The following is a 26,426-nucleotide window of genomic DNA, read 5'->3' as shown; positions in this document are numbered from 1 at the left end:
ATCTGAGATAACACGGTGTAGAGCTGTGCCATGCCACCAACTCCTCTCCAAGCCACTTGTAAACTCTGGCATGAGGAGCCAAAATGAAGCATGCTGCAGAACGATTTAAAGAAACAGGCCACTGAAATACTTTGCATGCTCCAGTGTTTTGTCTTTGCACCTTCAGCTGGTTTGTACCAGAACTAGTAGAAACTACACCATGTTTTAACTGAATTAAACACAGGACGCTGTGCACTTTGGTCGGGAGAATCCAAAGGCAGACTATTATCTGAAAGAAAAAGACTACAAAAAGGTGCAGATCATAGGGCTCTGGGTATAAAAGTGTATGAAACACAAATCATTAGCAATCAGGTACAACAAGTAATTAAGAAGGCAAATGGAATTTACTCTGATCTGTACACACTGTTGATCCTTAAGGCCACAATATTTAACCCTTTAGGTTTTTGATGCCGTTTTAGTACAAAACATGCCTGTCTTGTAAGTTTACATACTCTGTCCTATTTCATGTAATTTGACTGAAGGCTACTACTTACTCCTACATGCCTCCTGAAACACTCAGCAGCCAGCATTTGGACTTGAAAGGTTTCGAAAAGATTTACAAGGATGTTGCCAGGGTTGGAGGGTTTGAGCTGTAGGGTGAGGCTGATAGGCAGGGGCAATTTTCCCTGGAGCATCAGAGGCTGAGGGGTGACCTTACAGAGGTTTATAAAATCATGAAGAGCATGGATAGGGGAGCCCAATACTAGAGGGGATAGGTTTAAAGATTTAAAGAGCAGAGAGATTTAAAAGGCACCTGAGGGGCAACTTTTTCACGCAGAGGGTGGTACATGTATGGAATAAGCTGTCAGAAGAATTGGTGAAGGTGGTACAATTACAACATTTAAAAGGCTTCTGGATGGGTATATGAATATGAAGGGTTTAGACGGATATGGACCAAATGCTGGCAAATGGGACTAGATTAAGTTATGTTATCTGGTCGGCATGGACGAGTGGGACCAAAGGGTCTGTTTCTATGACTCAATGTGCAGCTGAGCACTGAATAGTAACAAGCCCTCTTTCTGACTGAAAACAAGTGTTTAGTTTCTGTTCAGCACTGCTACCTGTGAGAAATCATGGATACAAGCTTCTTCAAGAGATCTGCTTCAGTCCTTGAATAGTCAGGCAACTTCTTAGGGCCAATTTGATCAGATAAAGTGGCTGCTAGATTATAGTGATGACATTACTGAAATGCTGTGAAAATTTGTCAGTCACACTCAAATCAAGTTGTTGTGTAAGACTGAATTTAAAAGATTTTAAAACTTCAGTGACTGGAGTTGGCTACCTTTTGCAAATTCATACTTTTTTTCTGGGGTTCACTCACTGAAAATGCAAGTTCTAAATTTCAAAACGTTATTTTGAGCCATTCCTCAGTCTGTAACCTACCGAGGTGTTGCTATTGATCTGTCCTGTTTTATGTGATCTTGTGCAAACCATAAGTAAACAGTCTGATTGTGGATGGCAATAGCAGTGCAGCAGGCAGTAAGTTTAGATCTGAGTCAATCAAGGGCATCCATTTGCTGAAGTTCACCAGCACTTCAGTGTAGCTTGGTATCCAGTTATCTTGAATTCAGTCATGGCATCTGAAGCATCCCTGACTTTCATTGTCTCATCATTGGTGGCCAGGACTTCAGCTGTCAGGACTGTAAAATGTGGAATTTCTACCGTCAACATCTTTGATTCTCTATTTCTTTTCCCTCCTTTAATATTCTTTTAAACTTATCACTAAACCTATCTTGAAATCTTCCTGTGTGGCTCAGTTTCATGTTTTATTCTCTAACACTCTTGTGGAGTTCCTTGGGATTACATTATAGTTTCAATTTGCATTTATGTAGTGCCTTTGCCAAAAGCTCCCAAGATGTTAGAATGATAGTCATGGAGGTGCACTTGTGCAAGTTTTTTGATAGATCATTTCCAGTGATCTGTGGTCAGTATGATCAATGAAGTACTTGCTGAATAGATATGTATGAAACCTTAGTATTCTGAAAACTGGAAGTGATGGTTTTCCTTTCTATGTTGGAAGAGCTGAACATTCTGGAACTAACTGCAAGAGGCATATCATCCTAATTTCAATTTGGAAAGCTTGGAGAGAGTGTAATGTTGAATGATACATTTGCCTAAATGTAAGGCTTGTTTGAAAGATTGTAAGGTATGTTTGTGATCTTTCTGTCACAGGTATGGTGTATCTTTGCAGAACAAGTCTTGAGGAGGAGACTCTTTTACGGAAAAATTCATGATATACAGGGATAAAGGGTTGAAGAAACTGAGACACTTTTGTAAGTCGTCTTTGTTTTGTAGTGTAGGTGACTCTTGTAGGTCTTCTGTTTTGGTACAACCAGGTCTGATACCATGTGACAAATAAAGTGATCTGAAGATGTTGATTTGGCCAAGTTGATATTTTTTGCTGTTGAAAACAAGACTGCTGTATCATGCACTGAAGTAGTTTTGTGCCATGTGTATGTTTAATTTTTCCCCATTCATCTGATACAGAGGCAGCCGTGTAGTTTCCTTTTGATAAAATCTGTGGGATTTGGAATATGTCCTGGCTAATAGGTAATCCAAATAATAATCTGAGAGGGATTTTAAATGTTGTCATCCTGGGGAAAAATTTAAATGTTTTGCTGATGCTGTTGACAGCTGCTGTATTGCCATAAGAGTTGATCAGCCTTATAGTTGTACAGAATGCTTTTCAGAAAGATTTGAAAGGGTATAGATAATGACCAATTCCATCAGCTTTTAACTAGGTTAGCTTCAGTGAAATTACATCTCATACTTTGGTGTCAGCATCTGCCTACGTATTGGTTAATGTTTTCACTGGCTGTTGGCAACATGACATGACCTCAAGAATATATAATCTGGAATTAATTCTAACCTGAGTGTGATTTTCTAGACGCTGGAAAATCTTTGCCTGTATCTTAGTGATCATCTCCCAAAAAGCTGGAGGATTTCATTCCTCTCAACACCTAACTTTCCCAAGCAACAAATGGTATGTCTGCCCGTCCACTATTGTCTGCAATCAGTTGGTCTATAAAGAGAAGATTAATTCTTGCATTGAATGTTTGAAGTTCTGACAGATTATCACTCAAGATCCACTCCATGTTCAGATGTTTGCTTCTATTCTTGTTGTGTTTTTTGAAAATGTCAGAGTAACTATCTATATTGTGGTGTCATGCTTTTTCTGTTTGGTATTTGTTTTGGCTTCTCTTAACTTTTTTTTGTTTCTGTCCTTAATGCTGCTTTAGATGTTGCTGCTTTAAAAGCGTACAGGGCATTCATGCCCAAAAACTGTGGCAGTGATGATACATGCACTTCTTCTTTTCACATAAGAAGCATGATGTCAGAATCAATTCATGTCTGCACACAGGATTTGCCCTTTTGAGATTTAAAGTCTTTTCTCCATATTTTCTCTCTGCATTTTTCACAATGATTGCTTTAATAGTTTGGACTTGTCCATCAGTGCATTTATACTTCATGATTTTTAAATCAGATCAGGTGTGGCTTTGCGTTTTCTCTTTCACAGAAAAAGAGAGAACCTCAAACGTTTGTTGTTCCAGCACAGTGGTAGCCTTTAGTCTTGGTTGTTAAATGTGCAGTTCAGCTGTGCTCAGATGTGTGATGGGTGACTGTAGGGAAGATAACTTTTTATAACTGCAACTGCCTTTCAGCTTTCAATACCAACTTGCTGTCACCAGCTTCTAGTACTCACTTACTGTCAGGGTGTAACTGTGGTTTTCTATACATTAACTAAATGACATAAAAATAACATACTGAAGACGGTCTGGTACTTATTGAATCAGATATCTAGAAGTTTGTTAAAATGTAATGGTGTACATTAATATGACATCTCAGTCTTACATATAGAGTCTGGGTTACACACTTACTTCAATTTTTATTATATTTCATTCATAGCTGACTAGTAGATTGACTATCAGTCTGTTTGTTCTCTGAATGACTGACTGAATGGCAGACGATTCGAGCATCACATGTTTATATATTATCTCGCAGTCTTTCTGAGATAGATTCATAGAGTAACACAGCATGGCAACAGGCTCTTCAGCCCAAACTGGCACATGCTGACCAGGGTGCCCGCTCAGCCAGTTCCAATTGCCCGCATTTGGTCCATATCCCTCTAAACCCTTCCCATTCATGTATCTATCCAAAGCTTTTTAAATGTTGCTATTGTATCTGCCTCAACCACTTTCTCTGGTAGCCCACTCCATATATGCACCAATCTCTGCATGAAGAAATTGCCCCTCAAGTCGTTCTTAAATCTTTCCCCTCTCACCTTAAACCTATGCCCTCCAGTTTTCAAATCCCCAGCCCTGGGAAAAAGACTATATGCATTCATTTTATTGATGCCCCTCATGATTTTATACACCTCAGTAAGGTCACCCCTCATTCTCCTATGTTCCAAGGAATAAAGTCTTATCCTTACCAACCTCTCCCTATAACTCAGTCTTATTACACCTGTTAACACCCTCATAAATCTTCTTTGCACGCTTTCCACTTTAACTATGTCTTCCCTATAACAGGGTGACCAAAACTGTACACAATACTCCAAGTGTGGCCTCACTAATGACTTATATAATTGTAACATAATGTCCCAATTCCTATACTCAATGCCTTGACCGATAAAGGCCAGCATGCTAAATGCCTTCTTTACTATCCTATCCACCTGTGATGCCACTTTCAACGAACTATGTACTTGTACTCCCAGGTCCCTCTGTCCCACAACACTCCTCACGACCTTACCATTTACTCAATAAGTCCTACTTTGGTTCGACTTTCCAAAGTGCAACAACTCATACTTATCTGTATTGAATTGCATTTGCCAATCCTCAGCCCACTTCCCATTCTTATCAAGATCCCTCTGTAATTTTTGATAATCTTCCTCACTATCAACGATACCTCCTAATTTTCTATCATCCGCAAACTTACTAATCATGCCTTGTACATTCATATCTAAATGATTTATGTAAATAACAAATAACAAACGTCCTAGTATGACCCCTGTGGCACACCACCAGTCACAGGCTTCCAGTCTAAGAAACAACCTGCAACCATCACCCTCTGATTCCTACCATCGAGCCAATTTTGAATCCAATTACCTAGCTCTCCCTGGGTCACATGCTGCCTAACCTTCATGATTAGCCTGCCATATGGGACCTTGTCAAAGGATTTATTAAAGTCCATATAGACAACATCCATTGCCCTACCCTCATCTATCCTCTTGGTTACCTCTTTGAAAATCTCTAATAGATTTGTCAGACATGAATTCCTACACACAAATCCATGCTGACCACTCCCAATCAGACCTTGACTATCCAAATGTTGGTTGAAAATCCAGGCAATAATTTAGTTATATAATGATATTAGGGTAATACTAGATCCTTCTTAAAAGCATTATAAAACAAAAATGAAACTGAACAATATGAAGAGATACTTGTCATCTCACTATGTGGCCTGAGGATTAGATTCAATTTACCATGCACACTGGCCTCTTCAGGGGAAGACCTGCAAACTCAGTAGAGTTACACAAAGTATCAGATAGCGGCACTCTGGCTGTCTCATCCCTCCCTCACTTTATCAATGTTAAATGTGCTTTATAAATACAAGTTGGTGTTTTTGTTAATAATAGTTGGCATTTTGATAGACCAAAATTGGTGACCCATGCTGATTGAGGACTATTTGATTTGTGTGGCTGATCAACCAAAGCAGGCATCCCCACAAGACCCTGAAGAAATGATTTTCAGCATTTGAAATGTCCTTAGGTTCTTTCGACAAAACCTTTCGATGGCTGTGCAGTCTGTATACCAGTTTTAATAGGTTTACTCACTCTAGCTATGAAAATTAGCTTTAAAATGAACAAAGAATAACAAAAGCACAAACGTAGCTTTACCTCTTTAAAACATTATGTTGCAAATGTATTAAAGTAGTAATGGTACTTCAATAACTACCTCTGAGACCAATCTTTTGGTCGTATAGTTAGATGACCAATAATGATGTATATTGCTCTGTACTTTATTTTGTTTTCTAATACTCGTATGAAGTGCTTTGGGTCATTTTATTGCAGTGATGTCTCTACATAAATATACGCGATTTATATTGGTATTGTCGAAGTTATTGCTGGTGATGACACTGATGCTAGCACTAATGGTGTGAGACTAAGGTGGATATTTTTGGGAGTTCTGATTAATGTACATTTCCAGATTGTGTGTTTTTGTGCCAAATGAGATTCTTGTGACTCCAGTTTGGTTCTTGAGTGTTTGAGACTACTGTGGAAGTAATTAAAGTCAGTGTCGCTGGGAACAGAGGTCTTTCACAATGAAGGCTGTTCCATATTCCAACCATCACAAGATAGTCATCTTTGTGGCTGTAACTGCAGAGGGTGAGTTCTGTTGCTTGGAAATAAAATAGCAACCAGCTGGCACCTCCACACCCATCTCAGCTCATCTGTCTTTTAGCTCCCATCTTGCCAAGTGCTCTCCTCAACAGCCTCCCATCCCCCATCCTCCCATCCCCATCCTACACGAACCATCCAAATAACAGCAGCTTCTGTCTGAAACCACATCAATTCTCATTCACCCACTGCCCTGTGCTCACTGACCAAAAACAGCTGACAAGGCCAGGATTTTAAAATTCCCATTTTTGTTAGGAAATCCCTCCATAGCAGCACTACCACCAACACCACCCACCGCAACCCCACCCCCCCCCCCCCCCCCCTCATTTCTCTGCCAAGAACCATTTCTATTCCCAAACATTCTTTCTGCTCCTCCAAGTCTGGCCTCTGGTATATTTTTAATTTCAATCGTTGGATTCTTGGCAGTTGACAATCAGTCACCAAGAACCTAAACTCTAGAATCCCCTCCCTATAATGTTGTATAATGTAATGGCCTAAGACCATACTAGTCTGAAAACACCTGATCTTGGAAGCTAAGCAAGCTCAGCCCTGGTTAGTGCTTGGATGGGATACCATCTGGGAACACTAGGTGCAGTAGTCTTGGGTCCCTCTTGTGATGGTGTGGTAGTGTCCCTGCCCCTGGACTGGGAGGACCATCTAAGTTGCAAGTCTCACCTACTCCAGAGGTGTGTAATAACATCTCTGAATAGGTTGATTAGAAAAAAATAGGTTAAATTAAAAATAAATAAATAATAGGCTTGAAAGGGTTAATGCTGAAGACTGTAATTAGTATCACATAATCTGATGGTGTCATGTGGACTTTGGTGTGGGAAAGATTGGAATCCTGTAGATGAAAAATCTATATGCTAGGTCTCCTGAAAATCTTAATAACATTGTTTACCTTACTGATATGACTTGTACCTGATTGCTATCATTCAATAAGGATTATGATATCATTCATTATTGATCAATAATTAAACTACACCTTGATAAAGACAAGAATCTGTTTTCATTAAGCCTCTCTAGTGATTTTCCTTCACACGTGTAAAAATCTCAGTGCTTAGAGCCACTCAAGGAAAGAGGATGGTGACAGTAAATGACCCCAACCACAAACTGGTTGGCATCACAACAGATACATTCTCTTCTCTCCTTCTCTTTCTGTAAGATGCTACTTTAAATGTACCATTGGCCAATCTTTTTGTCAGCTGTCCTGATACTGCCAGCTGGTTCAGGGTCTTTAAAAAATAATTATGCTCTTTTGAAGTACCTTGGAAGGTTTAATACATTAGAGGCACTATATAAATGCATGTTGTTGCTGTCGAATAGTTGGTCTGCTGCATTAGGCACTGTTACTTGGTGATAAGATTAGACGCATATCCAAAGGAGCTAAGGTTTTGCAGGGACCTAGTGGTAATATGGTGCCATCTTCATGTGGACAACTTCAAGACAATATGCATGGCTCACCACATTTGGCCATTGAAGTTAATGCAGTTCACAATGTGTATATGTCGGGCTGCTTCCAGGCTAGCTGCTGGAGACACCTGTCAATGGGTTTACTGTCCACAGGCGTATCCACTAGTTTACAGTTCACCTTTGTCACTGGAAGCCTCTTGCTAGCAATGCAATTCTAAAGGCCTGCTGGCTTAATAGGGACCAGGGACTCATAAATAAAAGTAAAATACTGTGGATGCTGGAAATCTGAAATAATAACAGAGTGCTGGAGAAACTCAGCGGGTCTGGCGGTATCTGTGGAGAGGGAAACAGAGTTAACATTTCTGGTATAATAACTATTCTTTTTAACTCATTCTTCAGAGTTCTGAAGAAGAGTCACACTCTGTCTTTCTGATTTTATTCCAAGGAATCATTGATTCTGCCCATGTTATATTCAAGCTCCTTTGCAGAATGAGTCTTGGATTTACCAAAGAGGATTTTGACTTCTAATGTCAGTGTGGACATTATATATGAGGAGCTGTGCAGAAAGATGTAGCCTATTTTCAATGTGCTCCTGCGATACCTCGTGCCTCTGGAACCTTTCATTGACTGTTTGTAGCAATCCAGGCAGCACCTGGCTCATAAAACAGACTTCTCTCACTTTGTAATATCCGATTCTGCACCGTTTAGGTTCCGATAAACATTTACATTTCCTGGTGTTGTTTCAGGTGTTGAATAACCTCTTTTTTGCAATTTGTGGATAATGAGCAGGAATGGCACTCCTCACTTTCGATTGGCTTGGCATGCTTTTTGGGAAATAAAAGCCGGCACATTTCCCCACAGACTGACAACAGCAAAATACACGTGGAACAGGCTAACTCTAACAGACATCCAGTAATCCACAGTTAACCAGTGATGCAGCAATCTATAGACTGATTTATCTAATGGGTCTTTTCATAATAGTTGATGTTGATAAATGTTTGAAACTCTAAACGGAAGTGCCAGCTGTGTGAGATGAAGAAAATATTCTTTAAGAGTAAAATATTCCCGTATGCCAAAGTTTTAGAAATTCTTTCTTTGAAAATCAGACTTGTCCATTTGTTTGGAGAGGAAGTATACCCATTCTCAACTCTAAACATGACTAAAGAGTTAAGCTACGTTGCGCTGAGCCATGCAGTTCACGTCTGTACCACAGGTGGCTCCATTCTCTCATATATTAATCCACTATCACGTGATCATCTTTTTGTGCAATGTTATTGGTAACCGAAGGGATCCCATATTATATGTTTTAACACAGAACCTATTCAGAGGGTGTACAAAATAATTCAGACAGTGGCATTGCTCCAAGGATTGTGGTCTACCACTTTAATTGACTTCCATTACGTGCCTTGCCTGAATGTCTCTAAATTTTATCAAAAGTACAGTAGATTCTCAGAAGCCCATACTTAATGTTTCCATGGTCTGTGGCAGTGCTAGTAATTTGCCTTAACTGCAGCAATTATTTGTACTAACAGTGCACTTTTTTTATATTAATGATTTCACCTCGCTGCGTCTGTGAGATGAGAAAGATACAGAGAGCTGTAGAAGCTGACATTAGAAATGTCTGCCTTGCAAATCTCACAATGATGAAGCCTCATATTACGTAATTGCAAAAATAACTCAAAACTGCTTTTAGTCTCTGCAATTAGATTCATAACAAACAAATAGGCCCCTCATCTTGCAAAAGGAAATTCACAATGATCTGATGCCAAATCAAGTATGGTTAGTAACTGTGTGAGATTGGCTGGGAGGGGGCTGAGGCAAGTCACAGTGTCAAGCCCCATTGCAGGACTGAACACAAGATCTCAACTAACAACATCAGTGCTGTACAGAAGGAATGCTACACTGTCAGGTGTGCTGTCAGTCAAATGCAATGTTAAATGAAAGCCCTGCTCAGTTGTTTAGGTGGATGGTCAAGATCCTATGGCATTATTTGAAAAAGAACTGGGAGCCTCCTTGATTTGGGGCCAAAAAGTTATTCACCCAGCTAACACCACATAAATAAGATTGTCTGGCATAAAACAAAGAACTGCGGATGCTGGAGATCTGAAACAAAATCAGAAACTGCCGGCAAAACTCATCAGGTGAAGAGCCACCTGACTCAAAACGTTAACTCTGCTTTCTCCCCACAGATGTTGCCAGACCTGTTGAGTTTTAAGGGCAATATCTCTTTTTGTAACAATTATCTAACCATTGACCTTATTGCTATTTTATTGGTCCATCTATGCGGAAAGTGGCTTAAATGTTTGCCTAAATATCAACAGTGACCACACTTCAAAAGTAATTAATTGACTTTAAAGTATTTTGGGACATGATGGGAATGTATTATATGAGTGTAAGTTTCTCCTTTAACTCAGTATAAAGTTAATGCTGTTTGAATATATTATTACACAAATATGGCGTCAGTTGCTGTACAAATTTTTAAAGTAGAATATACCATATCAAGCCTTGTGGTGAAGTTAGATGAGTTTCATATGAGATTTGTTGGCAAAGTTATTTGAATGACTGTTGTTACTGCATGGAGGAGTGAGGTAAGAACAGATTATGACATTTTAGCTGTGATAGCTTCACATATAAATGATTAACTTTAGGGTGCAAAGGTGTTTTCTGATTTATAATGTAAAGAAATGTTGTTTAAAAACTGCCAATAACTTTTAAAAGCATGAATTTGCTGATCAGCCAGAGTCCAATTTCTAAAATTGGAGTGTCAGTGGTGGGAGATGGTGGGGGAGAGAGAAAACATTTTGCTTAAGAGGGGCTCTTGCTCTTCCAGCTTTGTGTGTGATTTTTAGTTATTTTTCTCTTGAAAACTTTTATCTATATTTTGAATCTGGATTAATTCAGTGCCTGAATTGTACTGAGTGGGAGTGGATTGCTTCAGATAGCAATCTTATGTTTGATAAATGTGCCTTTAATCAGCTGATTTATGTGCCTTGTGGCTGCTTAATTATTTAAAAGTTTGTCCTGTACTACAATACAAATTATTTGGAAGTATTTAATGCCTTTGACTTGCCTGACTTGTTTATTCCTTTTGTTGCTTACACAGTTTCATAAATGAACTTTGTTCTTCTTCCCTGTAACTTTTCTGCTGCTTTCAATATCTCTTTAGTAGTGTGCAGGACAATTTTGGTTAGTGGTATCTTACTACTATTTAATCAACATTTAATTTCCCTTGTTTATGGGAATCTGTCGCTGCCAAATATTTTAAAACAGTGGTCTCTTTTTTTCCTACATTTAGTTGCCATTTGATTTGATGAATTTGGAACAGGGTTAAAAGGCCGAGTCTGAAAAAGACTGTAACATTATAGATGGGAACGTGCAGTAAAGAGTGGAATTTTGCAATCAGCGATGAAGCAACAGTGGCTCACCACGACCTCAAGGACAGCTGCCCAAAAATAACAAGCAAACTCTGTGTCATGGATTTCCCTTTTCATGACATTTGTTTGAATCTGGAACTAAATCAGGGGGATTGCCTGGTGCTAAGCAACTGTGATGCAATGAAGCAGGGCAAACAACCAATCACATTGAAGTATTCTCATAGACAACAAACTAGGAGGTAAAGTACACTGATTATCCTTCAGTTTTAATTACATTTTACAGAGAACAAATTGAGATATACAGGTGGGATTAAAGTTGAAGCTGAAATGTCATAACTTTTTATAGAGTTATTATTTTAATGTGGAATATTTATCATTATAAAATATTTGACATTACACAAAGTCCTTCAGGAGCAAGGTAACAATTCAACCATAAATATAAAGTTAATACACCAGTTACACCTCATTCAACAAGGTTCAAATTATTCAAGGTTTTTATTATAGTGAAACTTAGATGATAGAAGGCAACTTCTTGCATGTTCAATCATTTCTATTTGGGCACGGTTGGTGGGGACTTCAACGGTATACTCTCTGAGAAAATGTAAAACAATTGGCAGAAATGCCTGAATTTCCACTTTGAAGTGTACATGTGCAGATTCCCAGAATTCCACTGAAACATAAATGGAGAATGCTGACAGTTCCACGATAATTTTGACCTCAAATTCAGGGCCATTTCATCAAAACTGGCCAGCAGACACCTGCACCAGTTGCAGGCTGCAATCTGATAAACTTTCACACAACGTTCTGCACCGACTGTTTTAAGTAAGAAAAAAACTGACATTCTGGGCTTTTACCTTGCCAATTGGGGATAAGTCCGAAGGTGGCTCCCTGTGAAACGTTTTCAGCTATATTTGGTTTGTCAAGAGAATACATTTAACACGGCTTCATGTTTTTTTATAACATTTGAATCCATTATTTTTCAGTATTATTCAATTGGATCATTAGACAAGAGGCTATGAATGTAGTCTCAACTATTTAAGGCAAGACAAGCTGGATACAAATATCTCAGAGGCTGTGACTGAAACAGATTAAGGATGTTAAAGGAAATGAAGGTATTGGACTAAGAGTTGCTTGAACTCTTAAGGCAGCAAGTAATCGAGGTGGTAGGATTCTTGCTCAGCATTTGGAGAGTGGCAGAGGATCTGTCGAAATCAGTGCCTCACAGACACACAAATGGTCAGTTGGAGCGCCTCTCTGAGATCAAGGACACCAGTTCCTGAGATCCTGCCCACAAGAGCAGCAGATAAATGGGGGTTGGTGGCTGCCATTGTTGGCAGCAGCACCAGAGGAGTGGTGATAGTGTTGGCAATGTACCAGGGATCACCAAAGGATTCATGCCACAGGTAAGTGAGGCTGCGCTGCAAGAGGGACACCCCCTGGGAGCCTGCAAGCCACTTTGAGAGGATCCGCATTCTTAGTGACTATCCCACCTGTCGAATGACCAGCGGTGACATGATGAGGCTCAGTGACGGACTTCAATTGGAAGCCAGCAAGGGTGGAAGGCCATCCACTGAGCTTCCCACCACAGGCTTAATTGAGTCAGAGCTGGGAAGATGGCACAGTCTCCACCTGGCAGTCTCCTGCCTGAACAACACCCCCACACCTCCAATCTCACACCTGCAGAGGGCATTAAATTCTGTCCGATGCAAGGATGGATTTAAAGGGTAAGACAGGAGTCGTATCAACAAGGTAGCCGCGCAATTTAGAATATTTTGCCTGTGAGACCTTCTTTTGAAGGAACTCGGAAGAAAAGTGTGAAGTGAATCCTTTTGTTTTGAGGGATTCTGGTTAAGATTGGGCCCTCAGCCCTTCTCACCCAAAGGCACTAACTCATTATGAGACATAGTTCCCAAGTTGTAAACAACTCTCTGGCACTCCATGAGCGAATCAAAAACATGAATAGACAATGTATTACAGCCAAACTCAAACTTGTTCCCATCAAATATCCTCCATATATGTACAATTTGCAGTTTTACATCACTCTACCTGGTCTTCCTTGTTGTTGGACACTGCAGCTCATTGTAATACCATTCATGCGCTTTGGCTTCGATGAGCTCTCTCAGCAGAGTTAGGCATTAAGACAGAAAGCCTCTTGGTCTGCATGGGATACTAACACACCTAGAAGGGCATCTTTCCTATGAGCTAACATGAGAATTATAATTTGATTAATGTTTAAAGGTCAAAATCATATTTCTAGATCAAAATTGTCAAGTAAAATTATAGGTAGCATCATTATTCACCCATGTGTGCAGCATTTATTTTAATCTTTCCTCATAGATTCCAACACAGCTTTCCTCTAAATTCCACTGATGCAAGTGAAATGTTAATGTCTGAATTTTACATCTCCCTGCGTTCTGCAAGGACAACCGCATTGAATATTTTGAGATAGAGCCCAAAATGGGTGCAAACTCTCCCTGATAGTACGGATTTGTAGATTTGTGATTGGAAATCTGATGATTCTGAAACTAATTAAATGGTTGTGGTATTCATTTAAAAGGGCATTAAAAGATTAATGGTAGCCAAATGTTGTTGTCTTTTTGTATAGGGATATGGTGGAGCAAGAGATGGATGAAACATTCAAATGTGTAGATGCAACAACTAACGTGCAATGGAAAGCTGTAGGAGAGAAGGACGATTTCCATTTTGACATATCAGGGCACCCTTTTCGTAAGTCACTGCTTTCAAGGTCCCAGAGGCATTGCCACATAATTACAAAGCATCATACTTAAATAAATCATTTTTGGTAAAGCTATCCACCAGTACCTTAAACAAAATAGATGGTCAAAGCGCTCATGTATTTCCTCACACAACCTTACACGTTGATATCCCATTCAAAGCACTCAGAAATCCTTCCAGTTATGTTTTAAATGTCCATACCGCAACGACCACCAAATTTCATTTGCAACTTATCATCGATACTCTTCACCCAGTTACATTTTACATCTTAAAAACAACACCAAAAATACATCCTGTGTGATTCATGTTGATATACTCACAGTCATGATGAGATACAGGAATGTCATTTATGTGCCCTTCAGCAATTCCAAGAACAACAACGCTACCTCAGCCCATCTGCTATTGAGTCACCTTCTGACTTGAGGATTTCAGTACAATTCTGGCTGTTTCCATTCTTCTCTGTACACTTCAGCTAACGCAAACCTTGGATTCCTTTAGCCTACCCTCAAAGATCCATTTGCCCATTACTCCTGTGTTCGCTAATCTACATGGATTGCCAGTCCCTCATGCTTCGAATTTAAAGTTCTTTAAGTTTAAATTGTTCAATGATCTTGGCCATCCCTACATTGCTTTGAACTTTCCATTCCTCTGACTTAAGCCTCACAGCCTCAATGAAATCACAGGTGAAACAACAGCACTGTTTGTAAGGTGTTTTATGCTATTCAGAATTCTCTAGTCCTTGCAGGCCCAATCCATAACCCATATTGAAGATGCTGATTGGAGTGTGTACCTGAATATTTATAGTGAGTCATTCATAATTGTCGATTTGGCCCCCAAGTGTTTCTATCAATGGAGTATGAGTGTTTGTTTGCAAGTTTCAAAGCCTCTTTGCTCCTCTTCCTTTCAATTTACAAAAGCCAGTGGCCCAAACTGGATAATTAAACTTCAAAATAACATTGTAATGTCAATGACTGAATACTTGATGTTCCAGATGAAATTATTTGGTTCAGGTTTGGTGCTGGAGTTAATCCATTTATAAATAAACAGATTAATGTCACTGTTAAGATGCAATTGGCAACAGTGAGTTCTGAATCTCTCTAATAAGTGGTGACTGGCTTATTACTGCTCATTTGCATTTCATTATTAGCTAATCTCATTTCATTAAATGCCACCAAGAAGTGAGATGGCGCCAATTCCAGACGGGAATTGTGAAGTGGATAGCTGGTGGATGTATTTTGCCATTTGCTTCTTTCAATCTCCAGTTGAAGCTCCATTCATCAACATTGTATTGCATGTTGCAGGGGCAGAGATTCATTCATCGTTTACAGGCGTCGATATAACACTAACCGTAACACATCATCATAGTTGATCTCAGACTAATTCATTATAGACTTTACCACTGCACTTCGGAGCTAACAGGCACCTTACCTTGCAATGATCTTGCCAGGTCTCTCTGCGCAGAGGGATAAACGCACATCTTATGCAACTGCACATGAATGCACCTTATGGCTCTGAGCTTGCTTTCTTAACACTCACTCACTTTGCAGTTACTTGGATGCTCACAACATCTCTGGCTTGCCTTGCTTTTTCAGGGCAGACAGAAAAACTGGTAGCTTGTCATACTTGCCAGCTTGGATCAGTTAAGTGGGTGGACATATTGCTGTAAGCATCATACTGTGTCAAGTCACAATTACAGAATGTGGTAGCAAGCACACTGCAGGTGTTTCAATCTAAAGGCCCTGTCTGAAAGTCTAAAGAGAACAGCCCTTAGTGAAGAGAAAGGGCACTACGGTCAGCTAAGAGGGTCCTGTAATAATCGGTCAATGGCATCGACTGATCTCAGGCCAAGGGATCAATCAGGCACCCAGTGTGATCGAGGTTCAGAGATCCATATCACTGGATCTTGGGGACTGGGCCACAATCAGCCCTGCAGGACAACTACAACTAGTCAAGTCAGTACAGGAACATTAGTCCGGGAACAGTGGAGACATCAGTCCAGCTGCTGGGCCATGTTGTGTTGGAGCTCTCAAGTTAATCCAGAGGGTCTGGGCTACAATTCAGTCAGTCCTGTGTGTCTGGGCAGTAAATGTCAAATAGACAGTCCATGCAGTGCAGTGGAAAGTGGGAAACTCTAGTTTGGGGGTAGGCTGCATTATGCTGTGATACTAAACGTATAATGACAGTGAAAGAGGGAAACATAAGTTGAATCTGATACAGCATTGTTGGCACAGAATACTGTGGGAAGGGGAGTGTTCACAAGTCATCAGCATCCACATTTTTCCCTTTCTACTTTATCCAGCCCCCTGGTGACTTTGTAAGCCGCTCTTAGATCTCCTCTCAGCCTGCTTCATTCCAAGTAGAAGAGCCCCAAACTCTTCATTCTCTCTTCATAACTGAAGTTTGTCACCCCTGGATCATTCTTGGTAATCTCTTCTTCATTCTTTCTCATGTGTTCACATCCTTCCTTAAGTGTGACAGCTGGAATGAAACAATTCTCCAACTGTTACTTCTATGTTCTTATACTCTATGCCCTTATTAGGCAATTATTAGGATACTGTATGCTTTATTAATTGCTCTCTCCCTCTCCATCTATCCTGTACCTTCAATGATCTGTGTGTCCCCCTTAGAATTGTACCTTCTATGTAATATGTTCTGTCCATGATCTTCCTACCAAAATGCATCACCTCATACTTCTCTATATTGAACTTTGTCTACCATCTATATGTCCCCTCCACCAACTTGTATTGTCCTTTTGGAGTTCTATACCATATTCCTCACAGTTTATAATGATTCCAAGTTTGTTATCATCCACAAATTTTGAAATTATCCCCCTCCTGTCAAGATCTAGATCATTAATATAAATATGGGTCGGCAAGGGTCCCAATACTGATGCCTGGAGGAACTCCACTACAAACATTTCTCCAGCTAACAAATGTAGGGGAGAGTCTTCCAGGGGTTTGGAAGGGATTGGTTTTGGCGAGATATGTGGCAGAATCAGGCAACAAATCCAACAAGGCCCATCTCAACGCTGAGATCATTTTGGTCCATCTTTTTTGCTTTTGACTGCTAGGCAGTAGAGAGATTGATAGGGATTATTACTTGTTATTCAATCTGCCATTTTACCAAACACTCTGACATCTCTCTGTAAGTTCCCTGCAGATCTGCATCCTTCCCACTATTTGGTGATCAATCGCCTCCTTGAAATCTCTGGGACATCCTCTTTCTTCAGCACTGCAGTGCTCTCCTTTACTAATACTGCCCCTCTTTTCCTTTCCTTCCTTTTCTTTCTTTTCAGAACCCAGGAATATTTAACACCCAGTTCTGACCTTCTTTGATCCGGGTCTCTGTTACTGTCACAACTTCATATATCCACATGGCCATCAGTGCTCCATCTCCCCAATATTATTCACTGTACTCTGTGCATTGACAACATTTCACAGTAACACAGATTTAGATTTCATTACTTTCTCCCTTACTCAGACTTCACCTAATAACTTGTTATCGTCTATGCTAGTTCTATCCATCAAGTAGTTAGTGTACCCTTGTATGCTTCTCTAATATTCTCTCTTGGTTACCACACCCCTGACAAATTAGTTTAAAGCACAACTATAGCATTAGCAAAACACCCAACTAGGAACCCAGTCCCAGCTTTGTTCGGGTGTGACCCGTTCAGAATGTACAGGTGCCACCTTCTCCAGAGCCAGCCACAATGTTCCAGGAATATAAAACACGCCCTCATGTGCCATTTTCCAGCCACACATTTACTGCCTTATCCTCTTTTTCCTACACTCACTCACACATGGTACTGGGAGTAATCTGGAGGCTGCTATATTGGAGGGTCTGTTTGCTAATTTTCTACTGAGCTCCCCATAGTCTGATTGCTAGACCACATCCCCAGTCCCATCTAAGTCACTTGTTCTAGTGTGAACCAAGACCTCTGGCTTTTCACCCCCACAGGTGTAGAATGGCCTGCAGCTACTCAGTGACATCTTTGATCCTGGCACCAGGGAGCCAACATCCCATCCTGGTGTCATGTCTACAACCACAGAAACGTTGGTCAGCAATATAACCTCTATCATCTTTGACAGTACAAAAAGGCTGCTTAACTCTGATAAGGTAACCACTTAACCAGATCCTTCACCTAAAATACCAATTGATCAGACATGTAAAGATTGAAGGTACACATCTATTTATGGATGTGAAAGTGTTTTTACAATGAAGCGTCAGCTGTGCTACCCACATGACGTCAGAGTCTTTTTCCCGCTTGCTTTACCACTACATCTAGGTGCAATCTTCTTGGCACTTAGCACTTGTCACATTAAAACATTCAAGGCTATAGGCCAAGTGCTAATAAATGGGATTAGTTGAAGGTTTCTCACATGTTGGTGCAGATTCAATGGGCCGAAAGGTCTCTTCTGCACTCTCTGATTCTTTGATTCAGTCCCAGGTACAAAGACAGGGAGGATGGAGACTGTTGAGCCAATAGACTCTGTTAGCCTGAAAGATTTAGGTGGGTAATCCCGATGGCATTCATGGCTAGAGAGGCAAGCCATGCTTACAGTATCCTGCACTCGTGCAAGCCCGACTGCACCCCCTACAGCATTGAGGATTGCAGGTAGGTTGCAGGTAGAGGGGGCCTGGTATCTTTGAGGTCCCCAGGAGGAAAGTTTGATTGTGTAGGGCTGGGGGTAGGTGGTGGTGCTGTGTGTGGTTTCTCCTCTGTCTGGATGCCTGCTGGTACCACACTGCCTCCTTGAGGAGAAGGAGAACAGGTTCCCTCATCCCCCCTTTCACTTCACTGTGGATGCTGAGTTATGAAGGGCAGGTCTGCACCCATTTCCAATGGCCACTGAGCATTGTGCTGGACCTGGCTTTCCAAGGCAGACATAAATCTGACCATGGAGACAGCCTGAGATATGCATGACAGAGCCAGCACAATATGAATAACGTTGGTGGTCTTCTCCAATCTTTGATCCTGTTCACTAAGAATGTCCATCAAACCTGCCTGCTGCTCCTGTGACTGTCTGTACATTCGCACAATGTTATGAATGGTTGACACCATGAGGTCACCTTCTGCCCGGGCCTGAGCAGTTGCCTAGTCTCCAGACGTCCTCCAAGTGCCAGTGACCTGGTGCGTTTCCTCTTTAGCCAGTGCTGGACATGTGGTAATGTTGTAATCACCAGCCTGTGCTCCCAAATCCAACCCAAGTACTCACCGAGAGCATAGGAGGCAGCCTTGGCGATGTACCATCTGAGGAATCTGTGACTTTTTAAAAATTCATTCACAGGATGAGGGCATCGCTGGCTAGGCCAGCAATTATTGCCAATCCCTGAATGCCCAGAGGGCAGTTAACCATCAACCACCTTGCTGTGGGTCTGGAGTCACATGTAGGCCAGGCCAAGTAAGGATGGCATTTTCCTTCCCACAAAGGACATTAGTGAACTGGTGGGCTTTTCCAACAATTGACCATGGATTCATCATTAGACTCTCAATTTCAGATTTTTATTGAATTCAAGTTACACCAACTACCACAGTGGCATTCGAACCTGGGTCTCTGGATTAACAGCCCACTGATAATACCACAGGGCCATCGCTTGCCCTGATCATGTTCCTTGGGCGAGGAGGACAATTTGCTAGGTTGAGGGGCTAGCCTCTTTGAGGCAACTGTATGGGTGCCTCTGGCACTCACGCAAGTTAAGAGAGACCAATTGTTGTGCAGGAGGGGGAGAAACCTGAGCGACTTGAGAATAGATGGACAGCGATGGTAATGGGGGAGCAGCACAATGAACAAGGAGCAGCACAACCTTACTGACCTGTTCGATATTGAGGTATTGCGGCTCCATGTGGGAGGTCTTGACCCTGTTCAGCCATTTCGAGGATCCTGTCCTCGTGGAAGTGAGGAATTGAATGTCAGCCACAGTGCTGCCATCCTGTCCCTAACTGTATGGTTTCATGGGATTTTTCTCCCTGCAACGAGACAAAAGAAGACATTAGTGAGATGAGCTTGGGCTGTTAGTGGTGGCACAGGAGCAGGAGATGTGGTGAAGCATCCCAGGTGGGTGAATGGGTAGTGCAGAGGGCAGGAAGGATTAGTAATTTAGGAGCGTGAGCCTTTGAACAGAGATGCTGCATGCAGTAGTGAAAGTTATAGGCCATTGGCCTCAGTGACCTTATGGTATAGTGGCAGAGTGAGAGTGAGTGTGAGGTATCAGAGAAAAGATGGTGGCACTTATCCTTGTGGAGCTCAAGATCGTTGACCTTCTTCCAGTAATGCTGGGTATTTCTTTTCGGGCGTCAAACAGCACTGAAATGGTCTGAGTCTAGCCTGGCTGGATCTGTTAGTATGGCCTGTTTTGAAAGAGGGTGACCCTCCTGTCCACTAACCTTGTCCGTCAACACCCCCAGGTCTTTTGCTGGGGGACATGACAATGCTCGAGCATTAGACTGCAAAGGCCAGTACCTGTCTTGTAGCATGTGAGGTGTTGGTGTCAGTGATGTGATCCTAGTGATCAGTGCCAGTGGCCCTGCTGTTAGTGAGCACGTCTGCTTCTGGTGCCAAGTGGTTGCACGAGAAAAGTGCCTTGAATGCATATTCAATGCGGTGATCAACGGAAAAAAAAAGTTGCTGTGAGCCATAATGGGAAACTCGCTCTCAAATTCCCTGAAATTTAGTCTAAAAATAGGAAAATTCAGCCTCTTGAGTCCTTGCGGTCTTTTGCCTGGTTCTATTTAGCCTTCTCTAATTTAGCTTCTCTTCAATGCAGTGGCTTCAGTCTGTGTCGTATTGAAGAGGTTTTTGATCATGATCCAGCACTTCAATCATTCTTATTATTTTTCTATCACAGAGTCGTAGAGTGAGAATGGTGGTGTGCATTACAGCAGGGAGAGCATTTCACTGTGTTGAAGAGCTCCAGTACTCTGCAAAACCAGCATATTGAACACAGTCCTTATCCGACCCACTCGACAATAAACTGATGAGACAAGCTGCAAGGTTGATTTTACAGCCCGGCTGATTTTATTCACCGTTGGAATCACAGGGTATAGAATTAGGGTTCTGCGTGATTTCACAGATTCCCTGCAGCCCAGTCAGGCTAAAGTTACCTCCATTAAATCCGACCATTTTTCCTCCACTAAGAATTTTACAGCACCCATCTGCCCATTGTAGTTGACCTTAGGGTGGCTCTTAAATTAAATATCAGCTATGAGATTCTTGAGCCACTTACCAGGGAATAGGAGCTAATGCAACTTTTCATTGACCTCCTCACAGTCACTATCTACAGAGTACTTGATCTTGGGCAGCTCCATCCAATTCTAGAGAGCTCCACCTACCCTTTAGGATTTGGAGCATCGCACGTGCTCCTGTTTACAATGAATATGCATACACTTCTGGACATCAATCCAATACTTAGAGCCAGCACTCTATTTTAGCATGTCCCTGAGCCCAACCTGTTAATTCCAAGCCAGCAATATGATCACTGGGCCAGTGGTCACTCTGTCTGGATGCAAGCAGCCAACTGGATGCTAACCCAATAATTAAAGGGCATCTACTAGCCTCCACACACTGGAGCTACTGGAATGGGACCTGAATCTTCTGATTCTGAGGTAGCAATGCTACCACTTGATCAGTGGCCACTTCAGGTTTACAAAGCATAGCAAAATAACCAATGTTTTTCCGTGCATTACACCAATGCAATATTGATTGTTAAAAAACCTCAAGAAGCAATAAACTATTCTCAGTGCCTTTAAGACTTTTTTGAAAAGTTTGCTGCTTTCCTGTAGGAATCCTGTATTTATTCAAAAGATGACAAACACACATTCCTGGTGATAGTGATTGAGGATTAATGTTTGGCCTATGACACAACAGAAAGATTACATTGATATCAATCAAAGATCACCATCTTTAGCAACAAAGTACATCCCATTGAGCATTATATCCCTTCCACATTGCCACAACAAAATAGTAAAAGAAAATAAATAACAGTGCAGTCACGTTAGGAGTTCTGGAACAATGATTGCTTTCCAGCATTACATTATGATTTGTGAACCAAGTTTAGACTTTGAATGGCATCAGGCTATTAACTATTCATCAGACACTTTCACAAAAGTACCAAATTTTGACCTTTCATCCATAGACAAAATTATGCTATTTTCTTGTTCCTTCAACTGTTTGTTCTTGCCTCCTTGATGTCAACAGACCGTTAAAATGTTATTACTATTTCTTCCATTCCCTCTAATTTCATAAGGACGAGTGGCACTCGCTGCATTGTGGTTTGAAGAAATCAGCAGCGCTGAAGTATCTTAATCCATTGGTACTCTTCCACATTGTGCTGGACCATGTGTGGAGGCTCCCAATTGAAATTCTGAGAATGCATCACAACTAAATTTATTTATCTTCTTACTTGATGTCCACATGTAAACTGTCTTCAAGGGTGACAGTATAATAAAAATAAACAAAAATACTGGTCATTTTTCTACTATCTTTAGTCTTTACATTGGGGAAAGTAATTGAAATCAGTTGTGTATCCAGTACTGTACTAGCCAGTGCATTTGCCTATTTAATCATCAAGAAAGCATTAAGGATAGTAATTTATCACTAGAGGCATTGACCACTCGTGTCTTGTCTCACTTATATCATTAACAAAGTCACCTCCTGTACACAGGAAAATTACACATGAAAGGGGAATGATTTCAGAAAGTGAAAATCTTTTGCATTAAAAAGCTTGCATGTCAATTATTAGTCTGGACCCTGGGCACATTTCTCGTATTTCATAAAAATAAAGAAATCTTGAGGTTGCAGGACCTTTTAGTAATAATGCCAAAATGTAGGTGACAGTACAACATTTTGGCACCACACCTCATTTCTTTGGCGAAAGCTATAGGTGGCAGAATCTATTGAGAAAGACTTGGTAATTAGATAACATGCATAAAATAATAACTTCCAGCTTCTGCAGCAGAAAATAAAATGTCTTAAAAGAGAACAAAAAATTTATAAAATTATGTCCAAATTGGAAACATTGTTTGAATAAATTTGAAGTGCGGGAGGAGAAACCATATACATTGCTGACATCTGCGTGGGTTTCCTCCGGGTTCTCCAATTTCCTCCCACAGTCCAAAGATGTGCAGGTTAGGTGGATTGGCCGTGCTAAATTGCCCATAGTGTCCAGTGATGCGCTAAGTGGATTAGCCATGAGAAATGCAGGGTTACAGAGACAGGGTAGGAGGGGTTGGGTATGGGTGGGATGCTCTTTGGAGGGTCAGTGTGGACTCGATGGGCGAAATGGTCTGCTTCCACACTGTAGGGGTTCTATGAGCCTACGAAAATACATCTTGTTTCAACTAGGGGAAAAAATTGACATAAATGAGGAGTCACAACAGAATCAGGATTGGTATGCAAAAAGTTAAAGAGATACTTAGAGATTGTTACTTAATGAAAGCTCCTGTGCTTAGCTTTGGCAAAAGTCTCAAATACTTCCCATATTATTGGTTACCTGATGGGAGCTCAAAAGGAATTATGATCTACATAAGAAGGATTATGTCTCTTTACAAATGCCTTCCTAAGCATAGAAACAGTCTTTATATCTTCACAGAAAGGAGAGGATCCTTCTACGGTAGAGAATATAAAGTGTCAGATATTCATTTAGCTTCTGCTTTTGATTCAGAATTTTCATTTAAATATGATCTAATGAAATAATTTTTCTTTCTAGAGTATTTCAAAGGATAAGTGATCTTTGATTTTGATTACTTAATAAGGTTATGAAGCTGATTGTAATTCAATGTTATTAAATGGTACAATTAATTTTTCCTCTCATTCCTGTAGGCAGCAAATGTCACCAACACTGTCCTTCTTGCCCTTCCCTGAATAATGAGCCCAAATCAAACTGTATCACAAGCCACAGGAAGTAACTGGCAGTTGGTAGGAAAACCACAACAGGATTTAAACTCAGTTAAAAACTAAACATCTTGCAGAGAAGAAAGATAGATAAAAAAAATTGTCAATCAACTCACAGAAGTTGAAGCTCATGTTCATACAGTTTAGTGTGCTGGGTCAGCAAATGTCAATTTGTTTTCCAGAAAGGAAATGTTGTTTACTTCTATCTGTAAATTGTTAATTTTTTAAAATTAAAATGCTTGCCAATTATTCTCCTGCTTTACCTGTGTGGAAGTGAATGCACTTTTAAGACAGAAAAAAAATGAGCCAACTGCAAAGGTAAAATACAACTGTTGCGGCTGACAACTTTGCTCCATGATTAGCTGACAAGCAACAGCAGCGGATACCCTTTTATCTCAATTTCTGCAAACACCTTCAATAAAATTGTGCCACTGAGCAATTGGAGATGTTTCACACAGGCGCAGTTAAACATTGGCCATGTTTATTTAGTGCAATTGTTTACCTATTCATGCGCCTCTGAATTTATTCAGCAATCGTTATGTAAATGTGTGATAGTACACACTCTAGAATGACTCCCTATGTGCAACTTTATGCCTGCATTCAAGCCTAATTGCCATAAGGACTGTCACAGTAGTTACATACCAGCTAATTGGAGAAGCACATTCAAATGTAATGTAATGCGTGTCTCATTGACCACACGTGTAATCTAATTTACCCACACAATAAATAAAGTCATTGCTTTATTATGCATGCTGCTAACGTCCATGTGTCATTATATATTGAGAAGTGTGGTTATAAATAATTAAATGGGTTATAATCTTATGATCAAATATCCCAGATATTCACACTTTACCCCATTGTGACCGGTGGGCAGAGTGCATTAGAGTACAGTCTTATAATCTTCGAGGCCTGAGCTTCTGTTTAGAGCAGATAAATAAAATGAAGGCTTTTAGCCTGCCTTTGCTGCTTGATTTTAAGGGTAACAAGTGAAATTATTCTGTGAAGATTAGTGTCACCCAGGCACAATTCACAGCACAAAATCTGTCCATACCTTGGAAGTAATTTGGAGTACTACTCAAGAGGCCAGTTGAAGATTGCAGCTTGCACGTGATCTTTCACTAGTCCATTAGGTGTACTGTTATAAAATTGAACACGTTTAAACCTCATTTGTGAGCCAGTAGAGATGAAGTTTTTTTTTTATAAAACATGTTTAGTGCTAACCTGGGAGTATTTGATGCTGACCCTGGATATGAAACTGGAAATTATTTTATCGTCTGGTACTGACAGTCATCAATTTGATGAGCAATGAATGAAAGCAAAAAAATGACCCACTTTCCATTGCATTTGTTCACCTTGTATAAAGTCCAAATAGTCCATTTTGAGAACAATGCTTGTAAAATGTATACAAATCTACAATGCATGATTCCAAATGTTTATTACAGGAATATGGAAGTTGTTAAGATCAATCTATGCATCTCTTGTCTAAATGTTTGTTTTTGCCAGACTAGATTTAGCCAACAACTAAAAAAATGAAACTGCAGAACCCATTAACAATAAGTGATTAAAAACAGACTTACTCAACCTTTTAATAATGTCTGTTGCTGTTCCTGTTGCAGAGGAAACAAGAGCACAAACTGTACTTGCATTGTGTATGGCAATTTGGGGTATGATACATAAAAAAAGTTTCCAATTACCTGAAGACCTTGCTGTTATTATGCATATTGCTCATGAGAAGTACAGTTAAGATAACATCTATGAATTAACAGACCTGGCTCACAGGAAGTCTGCTTTGCTTTGCCACATATTCATTTTAATACATGTAACAGTGTTTCAAGTATGAATGTCAGTTCAGAAGCCATTGATATTTTCAGGTTTTTTTATTACAGCAGATGTTGTCTATCTATTGTATATGAACTTCGGTATGTGGGGTCCCACTTTGCATTAACAATCATTCCTAGTACCTACAGTACCTGTTATTTCCAGAGGTGGCAGTGTGGTAGTCATTTTAAATAGATGAGAGCATATCTCCTGTGATTATGCAATCTAGGTTCCAAGCACAGTCGGTTCTGCTCTAACTCGTGTACCAGCAATGCGAATTGGCTACAACTTGACTGACGAATAGGGTAACACTATTTCTAAAACGCGAACTTGTGTTCCATCGGTGCGTGGAGGAGTAGGCATCGACATCACATATTTGTTTCGCGGACTTTGTCCTGAGCATGCGCTATGTTAACGATGAAAGCACAACCTCAAAACCTCCTCCCCCATCATCTTGACATGTTTTTCAAGGTAAGGTGTTAAATATACTTTTATGTCATTATTAGATATGAATTAGACATTTATTCAAATTGTGCTATCCTTTGTGTTAGGCTTTTGAGTGATTTTTGAGCGATTTTGAGTGACACCTTTTGGTGGTCTGTCCCTAACCCCACTTTTCCCATAGGCCCCGTTATTTCTATAGCACGATTTTCTATAACGTGATGTTGTGCAGGAACGCAACTTTCGCGTTATAGCAGAAATGACTGTAGCTATAAATTGCGCAAACCATTTGCTAAGATCTTTATTTTCTTTCAAATC

The 26,426-nt window shown here is 40.4% G+C and overlaps 1 long non-coding RNA gene across 1 annotated transcript; it reads left to right on the top strand.

The window, feature by feature from the left end:
• The first annotated feature begins 220 nt into the window (after positions 1 to 220).
• Positions 221 to 13,909, top strand: LOC125485927. Its single transcript, XR_007264632.1, has 3 exons — positions 221 to 292; positions 11,145 to 11,462; positions 13,829 to 13,909. It is a non-coding gene; the product is annotated as an uncharacterized LOC125485927 (long non-coding RNA).
• Positions 13,910 to 26,426: the final 12,517 nt, after the last annotated feature.

Source organism: Rhincodon typus, chromosome 24 (genome assembly GCF_021869965.1).
Source record: "Rhincodon typus isolate 14 chromosome 24, sRhiTyp1.1, whole genome shotgun sequence".
NCBI classification, from domain to species: Eukaryota; Metazoa; Chordata; class Chondrichthyes; order Orectolobiformes; family Rhincodontidae; genus Rhincodon; species Rhincodon typus.
Note: the sequence above shows the minus strand (reverse complement) of the source record. Positions and strands in the feature narration are given on the sequence as shown.